General features: G+C 42.2%; 1 long non-coding RNA gene across 1 annotated transcript; it reads left to right on the forward strand.

The window, feature by feature from the left end:
- The first annotated feature begins 6,121 nt into the window (after nt 1-6,121).
- On the forward strand, nt 6,122-19,278 carry LOC137561262 (uncharacterized). The gene is made up of 2 exons (XR_011029956.1): nt 6,122-6,198; nt 18,967-19,278. It is a non-coding gene; the product is annotated as an uncharacterized lncRNA (long non-coding RNA).
- Nucleotides 19,279-19,507: the final 229 nt, after the last annotated feature.

The following is a 19,507-nucleotide window of genomic DNA, read 5'->3' on the forward strand; positions in this document are numbered from 1 at the left end:
TTGGTCACAATGATGTTTCCTTCATTTGGCATAAAAAGGAGAAGCTTTCAAACCAAAGAACACCATCCCTACTGTCAAACATTGTGGTAAGAACCTAATGCTTTGGCAGTGTTTTTTCAGTCAATGGACCAGGGAACCTAATCACAGTAAATGGCACCATGTAAAAAGAGCAATACACGAGGATTCTCAATGACAACATCAAGCAGTCTGCAGAGAAACTTGGCCTTGGGCATCAGTGAACATTTCAGCATGGCAATGACTTAAAACACACAACAAAAGTGGTGAAGAAATGGTTAGCAGACAACAACATTAACATCCTGACTTGAATCCAATTGAGAATTTGGAGGGAGCTTAAGATCAGGATGATGGCAAGAAGACCCTCCAACCTGAAAGATTTGGAGCTCATGCTAAAGATGAATGGGCAAAAATACCTGTGGAGACATGCAAAAAGCTGTTATGCAACTATAGGAAGCATTTGATTGCTGTAATAGCCAATAAAGGCTTTTCTATTGATCATTGAGAAGGGTATGAATAATTCTGGACTGGACACGTTTTGCTCAAATGTAAATAAAAGCTGAGACAGTTTTTTTTTCACCACAATAATGTCTCTTGTACATCATTGTATTATATTTTGGGAGACACGTACTGTATGTCATTTCCCATCATATAATCACTTGCTGGTTGAATGAAAGTAACTTTAAGTCATAATTTGCAAGGGCTATGAGTAATTATGACAGCACTGTATATATATATATATATATATATATATATATATATATATATATATATATATATATATATATATATATATATATATATATATATATATATATATATATATATATAGTACACAGTTGTATAAAACAAATGTCTGTTTATTTGCAGCAGTAACATAAAAAGCTTTTACTCCAGCATAAAGTGGGACACAAATGGCAAGCTTACTTCAGCTTTGTAGTCCATAGCAGTAGTAACAGTCCAGCTTATTCAAATATAGGTCATTTCCTTCAGCCAAAGCAATACAAACAACAAACAGCAGTCCAAAGCATGGTTTGGCTTCCAGCAATGTCTCCAAACTGACTTGTCAGGAGCTCAGCAGCACACATGCTCCTCCACATCAACTCCACACTGACTGCATATCAGCTGCTTCCTGACATGCAAAGTTTGGTAGAGCTTGCTTCTGCTCCACAGAAAACCAGGTGTGTACCTGGGTGGAGTGGGAAGGCATGCCCTTCCCATTCCCTCCCATTCCAGGAGTCTGTCCATGGAAAAGAAACAAGAAAGGCAGCAGCTGGCTTGCTGCCAAACAATACCCGGACTCCTTTTCCAGAAACACATATCGTTTTTAAAGCGACCACAGTTCAAATAACGGGGGAAATATACCTCCCGCCCAGCACCCAGCCCCGATTACCCCTCTTATATATATATATATATATATATATATATATATATATATCCACCACCCGCCTCCAAAGGGGGGGTAGACATAAACCACTACACAGAGAATTAAATGTGTGCATTAAACACCAAGTGAACACCTGACATAACTGGCTAAGCACATTTGGCCTAATTGGCTATTAATGAGGCAATGCTCATGCAAATATGCATTCGCTTTCGCATGCCAACTTATTCAGGGTCAAAAACCAATGCCACAAAGCGGTCGCCCTGCGGGAATTAGTTCATGCTACAATAGCACTATCCAGGAGCGCCACGGGGAGGCTTCCCAATGCCCTCATACAACCGGGGTGACTGCAAGATCCCAGGCGCTCTCACTGCCTGGGAACCACAGCGGCACCCCAGAGGGGGAGGCTGGGTGGTGCAGTTGGCCCCCCCCCAAGCGTGGCCAGCGCCGGGGAGAGCCGTCCGCACCCACCCACCAATATTTAAAAACAGGCACTTACCTTAACGTCCATTGCGTTTTGCTACTGAGCATAGCTTGGGTGCAACACATTTGAAAAGGAAAAGAATGAAGCTTTGGAGCTCAGGGCTGGCTCACACACAGCACTCCAGGGGGGGGGGGGGGGGGGGAGGACAGGCGCAGACAGCCCACTCCAGGGCTCACCACCTAGAAATTAGCCATGCACCACCCGCCTCCAAAGGGGGGATAGACATAAACCACTACACAGAGAATTGAATGTGTGCATTAAACACCAAGTGAACACCTGACATAACTGGCTAAGCACATTTGGCCTAATTGGCTATTTATGAGGCAATGCTCATGCAATTATGCATTCGCTTTCGCATGCCAACTTATGCAGGGTAAATTAGTTCATGCTGCAATAGCACTATCCAGGAGCGCCATGTGGAGGCTTCCCAATGATAACTTACATTATGTGTATCAATATGTGCACTTCTAGACTGAACTGTTCTTAGTTGAATGGCACCATGCTACAGTGTGCAAAACAGTGGCCGTTACAATGTAAGGTGCAAGCTTGTGCTCTATTAATAGATAGATTTTGTCTACCAATAACCCTATTTTTTGTACAGGAATTTATGTAAATAAACCTAAGGAAAAATAAACAAAACACAATAGATAAGAATCCTGACATGACAAAACTTCCATTGAAATATGCAAATTAAAGAACTGTTCTGAGGACTGTGGTATTATGTCTAAGAGCAGATTTAGCAGCTATGACTCTAATGTAATCCTGATTTAAGCATTCTCTCCAAGCTTTGTGTATGTAGCTAAACGATAGGGTGCAGTTTACAGTGAAGAATGCAGAGCCACATCCTTGTGAAGTATTTATACCAAGTGTTGCTCTTTATAAGCTTTAGCATTTTCCCATTCTGTTTCATGATGCAGTTCAGTACAGAGTGGAGTGTTCACCTTCTCTTCTTTCACTGTACGGTTAGAGGTCATCTTCTCCTCTTTCACTATTAGGGTCAGCTCCTTTTAATCCCAGAAATTAGCCACCTGAGGCTCGTGCTGCTGCTGCTGCTGCTGGAGAATGAGATGCTGTCTGTGTTCCAGGGCAGCACGTGGAAATGTTGCTCACTTATATACATATCCGCTATTCCACATGGAACAACACTTTTGTAACTCTAATAGACAATATAAAATACACAATCTATAACACAATACAATGAAAAAGTGTGTTTTCTAGAGATATCATTAAACAAAATGTATAGTTCTTGTATTTAAAGGGGATCTGAAGTGAAAATAAGCATATGATATAACGAATTGCAGCAGTTGCAGTAAGATCAGGGGTGTTTCTATAGAGGAGCAACCGCTGCAACTGTAAGGGGGACCGGAGCTCTGGGAGCCCCCAAATAGAGATGGCCCAGCTTTGGAGAACTCACGGAGAAGCACATGATCAGTTTGATTAGCTGATAGATTTGTAAGCCTCTGATTTGCTGTGAAGACTTCCTGGTTTAACACATGATCATGACCAGCAAATCAGAGCCTTATAAATCTATCAGCTGATCAAACTGATCATGTGCTTCTCCATGAGTTCTCCAAAGCTGGGCCATCTCTACCCCCAAATACTGACCTTCCCTTCCTCTGATACAAAACATGGAGGTCCCCAGCAACATTTTATTGCCTCATCTTGGTGATCCTCAAGAAAACAGCCTTGGGGCCATCTTGCAGGGATCATTAAAACAAATATATCCCTTTCAACTCAGGGCCCCTTTAAATACTGTGAACAGATTGTATAGGTTAGTTACTCTACTACATGGAAGTGGTAAAATTGGCCAATCATTGGCCAATCAAAATTGGATGTGTGTACCAGGCTTTGGTGTGAGGCTTGCAAATTATAGTCCTTCGCCTTCAGCTACACTCATGCACAACACGCAAACTGGAAGTGATCCAATCAGCATAACAACTAACTTTCTGGCTAACGTTCTTCACACTAAAACATTTTTTTTTTGGGGGGGGGGGGGGGGGGGGGACAAAAGAGAGGTTTGATTTATTCTGTTCTCAAGAATACAATTTAAACTATCATATGTAAATTAAATATAACAAAATAAGCTTAAAGGTGCCCATTAGGGATGGTCGGAAATGTCGATTTCCAATCCTGCAGAAATTCCGATTTCCGCCAATGCCAATTACCGATTTCGCGGATCTCTGATCGTTTTTGGATTTCCGAGTAGTGGTGTTTTTTTTGCCATTTTTTGCATTCTTTGATTGGCCAAATACTTTCGTATTTGACTCTGCATTCTCTGATTGGTCCAATGCTTCCGAGTTCTGTTATTGGGCTAAAATTACAGAGTTGTGGTAATACAGTATTTGTATAGAAATCCAATTTCCCAGTTCGGATTTCCGATTTCCGAGTAGTGGTTTTTTTTGGCATTTTTTGCATTCTCTGATTGGCGAAATACTTTCGAGTTGTTTCTGCATTCTCTGATTGGTCCATTGTTTCCGAGTTTTGTGATTGGCCTAAAATTACAGAATTGCAGTAATGCCGTATTTCTGCAGAAATCCGATTTCCGAGTTCCGTTTTCCAATTTCCGATCGGAAATTCAGATTTAGTGCCCATATGCGCATACAGTTTCCCATTCAGTGCCCTGCAGTTAATATCACTTTGACCAAATTCTATTTAGGGCTCAGACACACTATAAGCGCTTTTCTGAGCACTTTTTGGCCTCCAGAGCTTTCAGGGAGTTTTTAAAAAAACACTCCCATTGACTTACATTAAAATAGCGGTAAAATCACGATCGCTATAAAAACACGCGATTTTACAGCGATTTTAATGTAAGTCAATGGGAGCGTTTCTAAAAAGCTCTCAGAAAGCTCTGGAGGCCAAAAGGGGCTCAGAAAAGTGCTTATAATGTGTCTGAGCCCTAAAGAGGAGCTGTCAGCCATACTATCTCAGAAAAAAAAATATATATAAGTAGATACATACTTGCTCTACTTACATATGTATTGCACTGTCCACATTTTGATTTTAGGGATTTTTCCATAGTAAACAAAAGAGAAAATCCTTCTTAGGATTCTCCATTTTAACTGTGTCTATCTTGAAGCCAATCCTGATGTCATTTCCTCCCTTACTCTCCTCTGCCTGTTTGTGTATGCATTGCCCACCCTCCTCCCAGTCTTCAGGCACTCCCACCCAGCTATGCAGTAGAAACTGCATTGTCTCAGCAAGATATTAGCCAATCAGAGCGGAACAGAGGTGTGTCAGGGAAAAACAGGGGGGGGGGGGTAGGGGGGGGGAAGAGGCTGCATTAGTTAAGTCTGAGAGGAAAGTAAAAAAACAAAAAAAAGACAACCCAGCATGCCCTGCAACTTCCTTTGTGTGGCGATGTACCAAATAAGAGTCAGGTCAACTTTGGAATGATCATTTACAAACAAGAAAAGTAATAGTGCTTTTTTTTTACTTTTGATTGCCTGGTTAGCATCCTTATTACTTGTTTACCAGATAAACATAAAGAATTGATTTTTGATTTTATACCCGATAGTTACACTTTAAATGATACACTTTAAGGCCTCTTTTCCACGAACAGGTGGTAGGCAGTGAAAAGCCTCTCAAACTCTCACAACTGCTTGCTGCTGCCTGGTAACTGCTTGTTGCTGCCTGGTAACTGATCACTGCTGCCTGCCCGCACACTGCTTGCTGAGCACACAGTTCAACTACCCGTGGAAATTAGCCCTAAATGCTGGGATCCATAAAAAAATGGATGTGCTGTGTGCGGTAAGAGTACCTTTCCAAACTGATTCCTTTCAGAGAACAATCAATTGTTTTTAAAAATTGTATGAAATTATATATTTGTATGGCTAGCTTATAGAGGCACTGCATCGACATACATAGTATGTTTTCAGTGCCACGGAATATGTTGATGCTCTATAAATGAATAAAAATAACAATCATGTTAAATATCCTTGTTTCAGCATTATAATGATGTTGTAACAACACTTACGGACGCAGCTGCCGGCAGCTCTGGGCAGTCAGTCACACACTTCCACCTCGTCTGGCGGCATCCCTGGCTCCCCTGTGGCTGTGAGCCAGCGCGGTGCTTCCAGCCAAGGCTCTGGGCGAGCGCGCACGGCTCCTGACAGCCTTTATAGACTGAGGAGACGGGTGTGAGGCTGGTCAGCTGACTCTCCGGTCAGCTGACTCTGAGGAAGCCTCTGATTGGCTGAAGGTTAGGGGGCGTGATTGCAATACTATTCGGTATTTAGGTCCCACACTCTCAGTTGTCCAGTGTCCGTTATAGCTATCAGTTCACTGAGTGCTGGACCTTGCCTTACTACTGAGTCTAGTAAGTTCGCAGAGCGATATATATATATATTGCAGACACTGCTGATATATATGTACTCTAGTTAGTTAGTACTGTATATTGTATATTGTATTATTATTGATTGTTATTCTGTGTATTACCTGACGTGCCCTCCACTTTGATTAAAGTCTCACCTCTCTGTACTACAGACATCTGATACCCGGTTTAGACCTCGGCTAGCCTAATGACCCTGTCTCTGTCTCATCCAGGGGCAAATCCAGGATTTCCAAGGGGGGGGTTCCTGAAAGCGGTGTGTGGGCGTGGCCAAAACATGGTGTGGGTGGAGCCAAATACTAGCAGTTTCTAGGCTAAATTGCACCCAGGGTGAGGGCGTAAAATGCGCCCCCAACGTTTAGACAGGTATAGGTGCCCGCAGTATAGGTAGCCAGCTATAGGTCCCCCCCCCCAGTATAGGTAGCCCATATAGTTGCCCCCAGTATAGGTTAGATAGGTATATGCCCCCCAGTATAGGTTAGATAGGTATATGCCCCCCAGTATAGGTTAGATAGGTATATGCCCCCCAGTATAGGTTAGATAGGTATATGCCCCCCAGTATAGGTTAGATAGGTATATGCCCCCCAGTATAGATTAGACAGGTATATGCCCCCCAGTATAGATTAGATAGGTATATGCCCCCCAGTATAGGTTAGATAGGTATATGCCCCCCAGTATAGGTTAGATAGGTATATGCCCCCCAGTATAGGTTAGATAGGTATATGCCCCCCAGTATAGGTTAGATAGGTATATGCCCCCCAGTATTGATTAGACAGGTATATGCCCCCCAGTATAGGTTAGATAGGTATATGCCCCCAGTATAGGTTAGATAGGTATATGCCCCCCAGTATAGGTTAGATAGGTATATGCCCCCCAGTATAGGTTAGACAGGTATATGCCCCCCAGTATAGATTAGACAGATATATGCCCCCCAGTATAGATTAGACAGGTATATGCCCCCCAGTATAGATTAGATAGGTATATGCCCCCCAGTATAGATTAGATAGGTATATGCCCCCCAGTATAGGTTAGATAGGTATATGCCCCCCAGTATAGATTAGATAGGTAAATGCCCCCCAGTATAGATTAGATAGGTATATGCCCCCCAGTATAGGTTAGATAGGTATATGCCCCCCAGTATAGGTTAGATAGGTATATGCCCCCCAGTATAGGTTAGACAGGTATATGCCCCCCAGTATAGATTAGACAGATATATGCCCCCAGTATAGATTAGACAGGTATATGCCCCCCAGTATAGATTAGATAGGTATATGCCCCCCAGTATAGATTAGATAGGTATATGCCCCCCAGTATAGGTTAGATAGGTATATGCCCCCCAGTATAGGTTAGATAGGTATATGCCCCCAGTATAGACTAGATAGGTGGAGGAAGGTGCCCCTGTGTGGGGAGAAGATTGCCCTGGGAAGAGAAGAGAGAAAAAAATTGTGGCGGCGCCAATAAGGGATGCGGGAGCCGGCTTTATTCCTCGCTCCCTCCCTCCCTCCCTCTGAATTCCCCTCACCTGCGGTGATTGTGTGCCCGGCTCCCCCATGAGTGTGTGCGCAGCGGAGCGGTAGGTCCTCTTACCGCAGATCAGGCGCATCGGCAACTGGAGTCTCCTGCTTCCTGTTTACCATGACGTCACAGGAAGCATAGAGACTAGTTGCCGGTGCGCCTGATCTGCGGTAAGAGGACCTACCGCTCCGCTGCGCACACACTCATGGGGGAGCCGGGCACACAATCACCGCAGGTGAGGGGAATTCAGAGGGAGGGAGGGAGCGAGGAATAAAGCCGGCTCCCGCATCCCTGAGCCCCTCGCTCTAGTCAGAGTCCTTCTCGCCGCACACAGATATGAGCAGGCGGCAGCTGTGCATCTGTGGCTGCCGCTGCTCAGATTTAGAGGGAGACTTCCGGTCTTGGTGCAGGGGGGTGTTCTGTACACCCGGAACAACCCCTTCCGTGCGCTTCTGTCATCCTTAATTGTACCTCAGCCATCTGATCTTATGTGTATGACTTCAGCCTGTTTAACAACTTAGCACCTGTCTCACCACATCTGAATACCTGTGTATGATCCAAGCCTGTTATTGACCTAGCTCTGCCTTAGTCCTTTTGTACCGCATATTTCTGACTTCTCGTGTATGACCTCAGTTGACGATCTGACCTTGATTATCGTATATTCTGTGTACACTTCAAACCCAGCGTTACAGATGTCCTATTTGTATATATTATTCTGTATTATTATGAAACCCCTTTCCAGTGATGTTTTGGCCTAGGCTATGATATCACAACATCCTGGACCAGAAGGCCTGTGGGAGGCCATGTATTGTTTCTGCTCTTTCTATAACAAACATTTTTTCAGTGATGCACCTTGCCAGTGGTAAAGATGTTGCCACGTGCAATGCATTTAAGAATGTAAATCAGCGAGAGGAGAGATTTCACAATTGGCCAAAATAGGCCTATAGGCCAGTATTGACTTTATTGAAATTATAAAGCTGCTTGGTGCAATGTTTGTATATGGCTATGTAGTTTGATAAAGGGTAGTAACCCAGAACAGTGTCTGTTACTGCATTTAATATATTTCAGTAAACAGATTTTTAACTACTTGTAACGCTAAGTGCTAAAGTGGATAAATGCACACTCTCAGCTGGATGCAGTACAGTGGGCTAGGCAGAATCGGAGTCAGTAACAAGCTAGGGTCTTACACGTTGGATCAGATGGCTGCAGTACAATGAGCTAGGCGAGAGAGTGGTCACTAAAGCTAAGGTCGTAACTAAGTCAGTCTGGCAGTCACATTGAAATACAATAATGAAAGTCGCATTGAAATACAATATATTTATTATGGAGTGATAAGGTGTCCAGCAAAACCAGCGTACTGATACATTGGTTGCCCAGGGTGACCGCCGCCTGAGCCTGTGACTGAGTAACAAGACAGACAACAGAGAGACAGATGGAATGCTTTGCCAATCTAGTCACTTCCCCAACGACGGCAAAACATTCACACTGGCACGAACAAGACAAACAGGCAGGAGCGTAACTAATAGCAATTGCAGCTTATAGTTACATCCCCAGAATCAGGACTAGCAGGAATACCAGTCACCAATGGGGTGGTGATGGCAGAATCCAAGCAATTAGGATCAGAAGGACTTCACTGTACCCCCACGGATACAGCAAACATCCAAGCAAGAGACAAGGTTAAACAATGTAATATACAATTCACATGAATGACCCAGCAACCAGCCAAGGCAAAGTTGAAAGCTATGACGTGCAAGGTCTGAAGTGAGAGGCAGGTTTTTATGTGGACATCAGCCAATGGATGCAGACATGCAAATTCCCACACAGCTGAATGGTTATCATGCAATCCTGTGATAGACTGATGGAAAGCTGCAAGCTGACTGGGAATGGAGCAAACTCTCATTGCAAATGCTTGCCAAATGATGCAACCACATGTATGTAAGAAATCCACGACTGTCTGACTGCAATTCAAGTGCAGACAGTTATAGGTGGATTTATGACAACATCCTGGACTACTCTGAACTGCAGTGTGTTTGCAAATGACAATGAGATTTATTGCGAATGCAATCCAAACTGAGCAACCAAATGCAAGTAGATAAGTCAGAACTGCCCGGCTGCAGTTTCACTGCAACCGACAGAACATGCTGCAGGAGCGATCCTGACACTATTATAGGTGGATACCAGATCATATAAGGACATAGCAATGCTGGGTGAACATTTGGTAAATGTAGGATTTGTGAAAATGCATAGGCATGTTTGCAGTCACTTTTATTTTCTAAATATTGCAAGCAGGATTTATTTTTGAACACCACAACATGATCACCATCCCTTTCTTAATGGGAACCCAAGGCGTGAGTGATATGGAGGCTGCCATATTTATTTCCTTGTAAACAATGCCAGTTGCCTAGCAATCCAATCCTGTTCATCTTCTGGCATATGAAGTGCCTGAGTGAAAACCCTGGAACAAGCATATGGGTATTGCAGTAAAACCTGAGTCAGCTGAGTCAGAGTACTTGATCTGCATATGGTTGTTCAGTGTCTATGGCTAAAAGTATTAGAGGCAGAGGATCAGGATGACTGCAGGGCCAAACAATTGGTGTTGTTTAAAAGGAAATAAATATGGCAGCCTCCATATCACTCTCACTTCGGGTTCCCTTCAACCCATTATGTATTGTCATCTCATACATTAGCTCTCCTTGTACTTGAAATAAAACAAAAACGTAAGGTGAGCTAATTCAGGAGCAAAGCTTTATGAATCAGCTCCTTTGTAAAGAAATGTGACTTTATATTAAATTGCCTAGAGGCATTACTCTACATCTATTCAGGAGACATTATTCTTGATAATCCAGTCTTTTCCAATCTTACAACATCGTTGTAGTATGAGGGTTTCTGTAAAGAATCTGTAAATGCAACAGTTAAGCTATTGACTAGCGAAGGCCAATAGGATGCAAATATTTTCAAATTGATGCAGATTTTATGATGATATTAATGCAAATGTATGTAGCTTGAAAATGAGCCAATCAAATCCTTCAGAAGATTCATTCCATGTATCCATTTTAAAGATAATCTGTACTCTAATATTCTTACAATAAAAAGCATACAATTCTATTCCTTATTTTCTCCTGAGCCCCTCTGTGCTGTTTCTGCCACTCCCTGCTGCAATCCTGGTTTGTAATTAACAGTTTTAGGCAGTGTTTACAAACAAATGACATGGCTTCTAACCACAGTATCATAGGCTGTGAACAGCTATCTGGTGTGACTCATGCAGAGCTTGGAGGGGGTGTGTAAAGCTTCTGCCAATGACAAGCAGTGCTGCACATTCCACACATTCCAGCCTTAGCCCGACAGACACGACAGAGGAAACGAGATACGATTTATTACAGCCACTGTGCAACTAGGAAAGGCTGCAGTAAGACAGACCACATTAGAACAGGTATAGGAACTTATAGGACAGAAGAAATAAGGCACACAATTTTGTTACAGAGTCTCTTTAAAGTGACTCTGTAACAAAAATTACAACGTTTTTTCTACCATCCTACAAGTTCCTAAACCTATTCTAATCTGTTCTGGCTCACTGCAGCACTTTGTACTATCACGGTCTCTGTAATAAATCAATGTATCTTTCCCTTGTCAGACTTGTCGGCCTGTGTCTGGAAGGCTGCCAACTCTTCCGTGCTGGTCTGTTCCTCTATGCACACTCCAGTGTGTGTTTTATTTACATAAGCCAGCAGCTTCTCTGCTATCTTATCAGTGATAGAAGAGAGCTGGATAAAAATCCTCCTCTGTTAGGCTGTGAAAGTAGCTGGCTGACACATACTAAGGAATTACAAACACAGGCACATGCAGAGCTGTCTGCAGGAAGCCTGTAATGTTCAGTGCATGAGAGAAGAAGGGGACAGCAGGTAAACACACAAATGATCTTTTGAGATTCAAAAGGAAAGCTGTATACAGCCTGCTTGTGTATGTATGTATTTTCTATGTGTGGACATATTGTACATCAATCTACTTCCTGTTTTGGTGGCCATTTTGTTTGTTTATAAACAAACTTTTTAAAACTGTTTTTGACTACTTTTAATGCGGCGGGGAGCGGCGAAATTGTGACAGAGGGTAATAGGAGATGTCCCCTAACACACTGGTATGTTTACTTTTGTGCGATTTTAACAATACAGATTCTCTTTAAAGCTTTCAGAAATTTGTATTAAAATTAGCATTCAATCTGCACCAACCTAGAACTATAAGGATCTCATTGACTATCCCTACTCTTGACCCTAATTTTGCATACTCAGTGTATGATTCAGCAGGATTGTATAATGTATGACCAGCTTAAACCAGGGCTGACCTACTCAACCATTAAAGCAGGGAGTACATTTAGCAGAATAGCGGAAAATGCATGCAAAACCGGACATAATGTTGGTCTATGGACCATACAACATTTTCCAATACGATTTTTGTGCATTTTAAAATCGCACAGCAAGTTCCTTCTTCCTACATACTGCATGCAAATTGTATGTGATTCACATACAATTCCCATTCAATGCAATCCTATGGAAGATGCATTATTTACCAAAAAGTGTGTGTGGGGGGGGGGGGAGATTTCATAATGTATGTTTTTTATTTGTTAAATGTGCTTAATTGATAATAATTTAATGCAGAAACATATCAAAAACTTAAACAAAAACACGCAAATGGGAGGCAAATACAGAAATGCACATTGCAGAAAAGAATGGTTTTCTGCGCAGGCAAGTGTGTTCACAACCTAAGCAGATTTGGGGCCGGGCTAAAACATTTAGAAAGAATAGAATGCAAGTGCGATGAAAAATAAAGAAGAGTCATTGAGAAGCTGTAATTTAATTTCAGTCAGACATACCGCAATCAGCATTCACTGATACACGGTACATGTGCAACATTGCTCTGCTCAGTCACTCATTTCTGCCATGAGCACGACATCCCATGCATTTTTTCAACATATTCCTATTATCAATGGAGTAAAATACAGTATCATAATAAAAAAAAACTGCTTCAAAAACATATGTAAAATGCAGTCCTCTGCATCTCAATTAAGATACATTATGTGCGTTTTTGAAAATTATGCATTTTCAAAGACGCGCATAGTAAAGCGTACATATATATGTTTTTACATGATGCCTATAGACTTTCATTATCGACAAAAGCACTAGCGTTTCTGCCTAGTGTGTACCTAGCCTGAATCTTCCAGTAATTAAGATTAGTCTTGTTAATAAAGAACTGGATGGAAAAATGTTAGCGTGGTGAGTCCACACAACTGATCATGAGGAAGAGGTCATGATAGACCCAGTGGGGTGCACAGAATAGTGAGCACCCATAACCCTTTGCTCCTAGTTGCCATATTTCTAGTACAAGACATCAGAGCTTATTTCTGAATGGACGCTGTATAGCAGATCTGGGCACTTTCATTTGATCTGGGTTGAGAAAGGAGCCACATTTATGTTCCTCTGGCTTGATTTTCATATCCTCACAAATACCTCTGGGTCTGTCTTGTGCTGTATTATCGGAGAACATCTTCAGCAATTAATTTACATTATAAGGAAAGTTACATAATCCATTTTATCACATATCATTAAGTAATAGGATATCATTGCCATATCCAATATAAAAGATAATGTTGCAGCAATCTACTGCAGTTTAACATAAATCTGAATTATGTAGACCATAAACAGAGGTAATATTGGAAACATCATATCTTGCTGGCGCTTCCTATTGTTTCAGTTCTTTGTTCTACTGCACTCTATTAATAACACCCCGCAGCTAAAAAATATTCATGAAACTGAGAGCTGTCCAGATAAGAGAGGAGGTCATGACCCAGCCAGTGCAAGCTCATCAGTGAATGGACACCAATCTGAGCAGAAGAGAACGCCTGTCAATACAACCTGATGGGAGAGAGCAAAATATCAAATTAAAACAAAGGAAAATGGAAGGTCCCCTGACCAGCCAGCAGCTTAACCAAACACAAACACACATACAATCAAAGTCACACAAACTACAGAGATGATTAAAAATACATCAAAAACATAAAGGGTACACACTTTTAAGTGTATTAAAAGTGCACCTGTAAGTAAACACACAGAAACGGATTCTGCATCATGGACATGAAACTATCCTGTCATGGTCATACAATGTAATGGCCATCATTAGGTATATTACATATGTGTGCTTCTTAGACGCGCTGGTCATGTGTGCAGTTTCATACTGACTGAGCTGATTTAAAAAAAGAATTGATTTTAAAAATGGTTATGAGTCTTACATTGTATTGGAATTCTAAGAAATCAGTTTTCAGTTGAAAGACTGGTTTAATTCACCAAAAATAAACAAATCTAAACATAAAATCAGTTTAATCACGAAAATAACTCCTAAATCAGCTATGCCATTAAAGCAAACCTTGTTATGGTTGCTTCACAAAACTCCTCTTATTAAGTATTTTACCTTACTTCATGATTTATTTCTCCTTATGTGACTTAAAGGACAACCGAGGGAAGAGGGATATAGAGGAGGCCATATTTATTTCCTTGTAAACAATACCAGTTGCCCGGCAGCCTGAATCAAAATCCTTGAAAAAGCATATGGCTAATCAAGTAAAACCTGTGTCAGCTGAGACAGAGTACCTGATCTGCTTCATGCTTGTTCAGGGTCTATTGTTAAAAGTATTGGAGACACAGGATCGGGAGAACTGCAAGGCAACTGGTATTGTTTAAAAGGAAATATATATGGCAGCCTCCATATCACTCACACTTTGGGTTCCCTTTAACTCATGATTTATTGTCTATCTTATGCATTAGAGCTCCTTGTAGTTGAGATAAAAACAAATAAGTAAGGTGAGCTAATTCAGGAGAAAAGCTTTACGAATCAGCTTCTTTGTAAAAAAATGTGACTTTATCTGCACACTTACCATAGTATACTTCCACCTTCACTTCTTTCCCTGATTTTTGTAGCTGGGTGTTGCAGAGAGATATGCTCTGAGCTTCCAATTTATTTATTTATTTTCCAATTCACCTATATTATAACTGAAACATAAAATGGGTCTGCTTTTTCCAAGGACAGTAAAGGGCTCATTTCCACTGGCAATTTGTGATTTGATTGCAAATGGATTGGGTTGCAGTATAATTGTGTTGTAATTTTGTCCCCAAGTGCAATCCCTGTCCTGCTGCATTTTGGGTGCGATTGATCTCCTACAATATACGGAGTATAGTAGCTCGACCACAATTGCAGAAATTTATTTGAATTGCGATCATATTACAGCGCGATTGAGATGACGTTTCATAGTGTAAAAATACCCTTAGAACTGTTTATGGGGTTTGCAATGTTTTTTCGTTTTTTGTTTTTTTTCCAATGGGCAGCTCCCTAAATGTAACACATAGCATAAAACACAGAGCAACACCACTTAACCACTTGAGGACCACAGTGGTAAACCCCCCTAAAGACCAGGCTGTGTTTTACATAATTGGCCACTGCAGCTTTAAGGCCAGGCTGCAGGCCCGCACAACACAGCACACAAGTGATCCCCCCCCCCCCCCAGTTGTTTGTTTTTTGGTTTTTTTTACAAATATTTATCTTATTTTTTTATGTGTATTTTTGTGTTTTTTTTCCCTGTTCCTCCCGCACACCCCCGCCAGCCAATCACGGTGATCGGCTGTCATAGACTTCTGCCTATGAGAGCCGATCGCTCTCTTGTCCCCCAGGGGGACAGCCATGTCACACGGCTGTCCCCAGTACAGCGCTGCTGCTGATCGCAGAACTATCTTTTCCCTGCAAGGTCGCTGTCTCGCGCGAGGGCGCGCATAGACAGGACCTTTATCCGAGGAGAGGGCTCGTCAGCTGACCTGCTGGTCAGCTGACATCACAGGAGTCTCACGGCGCCCCGGATTGGCTACTGCAGGGGGCGTGCCAGTGAGGTCTTTTCTGCTTCTTAAGCCTTCGGGCTTCACTCTAGCGCTGTCTGTTGTCGTGAATGCTTGCGTGTTAGCGCTCAGACTTTAGACTAGATCCCAGGTGTTGATGCTAAGGACTTCACACCTAGTCTAGGATATTGCTTCATTGTTACTGTTTATTTGTTAGAATAGTTCCGGTGTGTTTGATCTGGGAGGAAACCAGGGATTTCACACAAGACTAGGAATCCTGTTCATTGTAGTAAGGTTCCTGTGGATGATAGATGTATATGCAGTGTTTGCCATTTACATCTATCTATAGTTAGTTCATTATTGTATTATTCTGTATTGATCTCCTGTTTATGACTCTTAGCTAGTACTCTGACTCTGATCCTGCTTTCCGATCCTGTACCTTTGCCTGTCTGCCTTGTTAGTTGCTGAACCTCTGCCTGATTACCGATTACTCTCCTGTCTCACGATTCTGTACTGATACTTACCTCTCTGTTGCCGAAACTTGCCTGTCTCACCACTCTACTCACCAGTGGGCCCTCGCCACTGGTGAGGTGCTAGCTTCACCTGTGCCTCTGGTGAAGTTATTCTTTAGCGCAGTCCTGGTAGTGTCTCCCAGGCTGCAGTACAGTTTGACTCACCCGCTCCTAGGGTGATCACTCAGCTGCAGTACAGTCTGACTCACCTGTTCCCAGGCAATTACTAGTGCAGTATTGGTTGTGTCTCATAGGCTGCAGTACGGTCTGAATTGCCTACTCCTTAGGCGACCAGTAGTTGCAGCATTGTCTGTGCCTCCTGCTCCTAGGCTGCAGTACGGTCTGAGCCGCCTACTCCTTAGGCGGCCATTAGTTACAGCTTTGCCTGTGCCCCCGCTCCTCGGGAGATTCTATCCCAGTTCCAGTATCCCCAGCTTGCTGGGGTTTGTACTTTATTATACGGGTGGTCAGTGTATCTTTTGTACCTCGCCAGCATCTCTGGTGAGGTCTTGCCAGACTACGAGGTCACCATATCCGTTAGTGTGTTCACAGAGCCCCGGAGGTCCGGCCGAATTTAGTACTGCCGTGTAGCTGCTGACAGCCAGCACCTCTGTAGGGGCCTAGCCTATGTGGCTCTGAGGCTCATCAGCTCCACTGATGAGCACTCGTTATTTATTTATTATCCTCACTAGCTTCACTGGTGAGGTGTTGTCTAGTGATTGAGGGAACCTTTCCAGCTTCTCTGGAAGGTTCAGCCAAAACCATCTGAGTCACTAGTATCACCTTTCCAGCTCCCCTGGAAAGGTCTGGTGTAGCTTTCTTGCTACCTGTCAACTAGTTCCTTGCCAGCTCCTCTGGTGAGAACTAGTCGGTCCATTCCTGCAGACGCCTGGTAGATATTCCAGGCCATCTGGTGAAGCTCTGTTAGTACCTGTTTGAGTGGTTCTTGTCTCTCGCCAGCACCCCTGGCAGAGACCAGCTATATTACCTCTGTATTTTCTGTCTGTACCTTTCCCAGCCTCACTGGGGAGGTTCTGGTCAAATCTGTCCTGTTTAGTTCTGATAAAACGATTAAAGTTACGGTTGCACCAAATCACAACACACTCAGCTCTTTGTCTGCTATACTGGTATTATTGGTGATTCTGCAGATCACACATAATCAGGTATAGCGTCTGCATTGTTGGTGATTCTGCAGATCACCAAATAATCAGACGTCTGAGTGGCGGCACTAAACCGTCACATGCAGCTAATCCAGTCAGACATCAGTCAGAGCACCTGATTTGCATGCATGTCCAGGGTCTATGGCTAAAAGTATTATAAGCAAATGATCAGCAGGGCAGCCAGGCAATGTGCATTGTTCAAAAAGAAGTAAATATGTCAGCCTCTATATACTTCTCACTTCAGGTGTCCTTTAAGGAACCCCACACAACACCAGAGTTGTTATACCCAGAGACATTTCCCGACTATAGTAGCAGAACTTTCCTTCAATAGATGAACACACTATGAAAATTATGTTCTATACTTGTTTATATTTGCAGATTGTATTTCCAACTTCTCCTTCAGTGCCATGGCAAATATATCCTCAGAAGTGAATTAAACTTGCTTTTATAGCATAAAACTGTGAACTTAAAAGCCATTGGCCCATTGCACTTACTGAATGTTCTTGAAAATCATAGCATAACAGTAAAACCTCTCAGACAAGAAGTTCCCCGCCCATTCTGCATTCATTCAAGCCCCTCGGTGAAATCCTTGTGATGAAATGCGTAGGGTAGCGCCAGATAGTCGTCATTACTTAGTGATGTTTGGATGAATGTGGGAAGGAATTGGAACTACTTTCCTGGAAGTTTTCACTGTTATGTGATTGTTTAAAGCATATTTATCAATTACAATGGCTTAAATGGCTTTTAAAGAAATGTTTGCAATGGTAGAAATTTTAATTCACTTCTGAGATCTAATTGGCCGCAGCAAAAATAAACACGCGAATAAGACAATTTTCATAGAGCGGTGCACTATAGAGGGGGAGTGCAGTTCTGAGCTAGAAGTTGGCTTTGGATATACCAGCAATGGTGCTGTGTGGAGACTCTTTAAGGGGCAAAACAAACAAAAAAAAAGATGACAGATGTTGTAACCAAGCACTTATAGGAGGCTTTAAAATAGAAAACTCTGCTTGCAAACTTTCCAAGTACCGTATTTACAAGTCATCAGGGCTACCAGAATATCATTTTTTTTGGCCACAGTGTCCCTTTAAAGGGGTGATAGAGATATGGAGGCTGCCATATTTGTTTCCTTTTAAGCAATACCAGTTGCCTGCCAGCCCTGCTGATCTATTTGGCTGCAGTAGTGTCTGAAAAACATCAGAAACAAGCATGTAGCTAATGTTATCAGATCTAACGATATTGTCAGAAACAACTGATCTGCTGGTTGGTTTATGGCTTACTGTATTAGAGGCAGAGGATCAGCAGGACTGCCAGGCAACTGGTATTGCTTAATTGAAAATAAATATTGCAGCCTCCATCTCACTCCGGGTTCACTTTAAGAGTGCATTCATACTATGCATGTTGGTTTGTGCTTCATTGCTGGATGTGAATGCTCTTACCAAACAACTGTATGGCATGTTCACATCTTTGTGTTGTAACAGGTTAGGTTATCCTAAGGTAATATCTACAATGTATTTCTGGATAATGTGCATAATAATGAGTATATTACATGGCAATTCTGCTTTCTATGAAAATAACCTGCACGTGAAAACATACATACAGAGTGTCTGTTGCATTATGTTTGCATTACAGCGTGGGTGTTGCACAAAGCACATAGTGTGAACTTGGCTTAACTGTAGATCACCTTTGATATTTCCCATATAGGGGTTCCTTGGCGAACATGGTCTGTACGTTATTACTCTTTGTTTTAATGGTGTCTGTTGCTTGTGAGGAATGAAGAAATGAAGAGGAAAAGACAACACATTGCGTGTGGAGGTTTATCAACCAGTCAGTCATACGATTGTAATCTAAGGTCATTTACTGGGGGGATGTGGATCCATACAATTCAGAGGAAGAAAGAACTGTGAATATAAACAAAAACAGGCCGGCCCAAAAACACTGATTAGAGGAATTACTAGTATGTTTCAATGGAAAAATATGAATGTACGACAAAAATTAAATACCTGCAAAAAATCAGTGCCGGTAAAATCCTTAAATATTTGTTTTCCTTTTAACTGATCTATTTTCTTTATGTGGCCAGATTGTTTCCATGCACTCGACTGCCGATTAACAAAGTACTCAAATGTGTCTCCATCACTTTATTTTAGTATGACAAACTCCTGCTTTTGTACTCCACATAGATATTTGGTTACTAAGACTGCGAGACTATCGCTGTGTAAAGTGAATAGTAATTGCAATCAAAGTG

This window comes from Hyperolius riggenbachi, chromosome 3, assembly GCF_040937935.1.
Source record: "Hyperolius riggenbachi isolate aHypRig1 chromosome 3, aHypRig1.pri, whole genome shotgun sequence".
NCBI lineage: Eukaryota > Metazoa > Chordata > Amphibia > Anura > Hyperoliidae > Hyperolius > Hyperolius riggenbachi.